The following is a 1,924-nucleotide window of genomic DNA, read 5'->3' as shown; positions in this document are numbered from 1 at the left end:
AAGTCAGTGTGTTGTGCATGGACTTGGGGAGTGCTTGTTTATGTGATTGGAGTAAGGGATGTGATATATGCTTGTGAAGTTCATGTGATGTGCATGGACTTGGGGAGTGCATGCTTGTGTGTATGGGGTTAGGGCTGTGATGTGTTTGTGATGTCCGTGTTGTGATTGGGCTAGTGGAGCTTACATCACTTGTAGAGGTAGACAACTCCATGCAATAATTGTATTTTGCTCTTGTAAAATACCGGAAAAATGACGAATATTAATAAGGGAATTTTTCGGAATTTTTGGATATTTTTCGGGAATTTTTCGGAGCTCGTACGGACAAGTTAACGGGGATAAAAACGGGGTCCGGAAAAGCCTGTTTAGGCTACCCAGTTTTAATAAGGAAAAGTTTTATTTTTTTTCTTTTCCTTTTTCCTTTTCTTTTCCTTATTTATATATTTTTTCCCTCGTTACTGTGCCGAGCCCTAATCCGTTCCTCTCTTCTTCTCTCGCGCCCGACGCCGGCGGTTTCTTCTTCCCGAACGTCGGCAGCCGGTTCCTTGTCGGAGCCCTAGCACCGCCTGCCCTAGCCACCCAACGCCGCCGACGCCCTTCTCTCGATTCCTCCTCTGGTCCGACGAGCCATCGCCGGACACCCTCGCTCTCGGCCTCTTTTCTGCCCTAGCACAATTCTTTCAACCGCCGGCAGCCTGAGTTCCTGCCGCCAGCCGCCGAACTCGCGTGCCCTAGAGGGTTGGGTTCACGGCAACGCGCCGATTCTTCTCTGTGTTCGGCCTCTCCACCGCCGCACACCGCTGAGAGCCGGCTCTCCTCCTTGTGTTCACGACCGCTCCACATCTGCACCGTGCCGACGCCGACTTCTTCATCTCTGCGCCACTGCCTCTGCGTGCCACTGCCTCCACACCTTCTTCACTGTGGTCACACCTCTAGTGCCCTAGCAGTGATCTGGGAGGTGAGTGTTATACCCTAATTGGTGAAATTTGAGTAGTATTGTGTGATGTGGAATTTGGATTATGGCTTGATCTATGTTAGTGATCTCAGTGCTTGACCTTGCTTGGACCAGTCGGTGGAGATTTCTTTTCCCTGTGTTGCTGCTGTGCCCTAGTGCACCATTACCGGTGCCACTCTCTTCTTTACAGCAGAGTGGTGATTTTAGAGTGAAGTGTCCGACTTGTAAAGTGTGCTTTAGTTTGTTCAAGACTTCCAGCAGCAACCCCATCCAGTAGCCCTTGCTTCAGCAGCAACAGCAACGGTGGTTGAGGTATTGTGGAGGAATTTGATTTTTTTCGTTGTAGATAATTGGAGATACCTAATCCATTGTAGTTGTGAAAAGGGTTAGGGTTAATGAGTTTAACTCTAATTGATTAATGAAATTATGATTTGGTTTAGTTAATGAAGGCATGATAGAATTAACTAAATTAAATATTGTGACACAGGATTTTGACACGAGACGAGTATCTCGGAGTCGGATTGGACTTTTCTTATCGGAGGCGGGTACTTTTGACTTATGTCATTTGATATGCTTAGTAATTAAATTAACATGTTGCATTAATTGTGTTTCTTATCTGTTTCGGTTAATCACTACCCAAATCTTACATGCTTGATTGATTGATTGGTTTTGCATCTCAGGTATATTTTACCTGTTTATACATGCTTATAGGGGTAGTGATATGCCATGCTTGACCATGTTCAGGACCTAGGTTTTTATACCTTCTGTGTACCTTTGATTCGATATGATTCGTTGACCTAGGGTGCACTTTTCTATATATATGGATTAGGTCAGGATGTTTATATGGTTATTGCCATGCATCATTTGCATGATTGCATGCTGTGCGATAGTCCGCTCCATTATTGTTGAGCACATCGCCAGTTACATGGATCTGCACACACCACCACTCATGGGTTAGTGGTCGATTCAGGC

At 45.7% G+C, this 1,924-nt stretch overlaps 1 long non-coding RNA gene across 1 annotated transcript; it reads left to right on the top strand.

Moving 5' to 3' along the window:
* Positions 1-561: 561 nt before the first annotated feature.
* LOC122053944 lies at positions 562-1,498 on the top strand. The gene is made up of 3 exons (XR_006132461.1): positions 562-955; positions 1,045-1,264; positions 1,440-1,498. It is a non-coding gene; the product is annotated as an uncharacterized LOC122053944 (long non-coding RNA).
* Positions 1,499-1,924: the final 426 nt, after the last annotated feature.

This window comes from Zingiber officinale, chromosome 3A (assembly GCF_018446385.1).
Source record: "Zingiber officinale cultivar Zhangliang chromosome 3A, Zo_v1.1, whole genome shotgun sequence".
Taxonomy (NCBI): Eukaryota; Viridiplantae; Streptophyta; class Magnoliopsida; order Zingiberales; family Zingiberaceae; genus Zingiber; species Zingiber officinale.
Note: the sequence above shows the minus strand (reverse complement) of the source record. Positions and strands in the feature narration are given on the sequence as shown.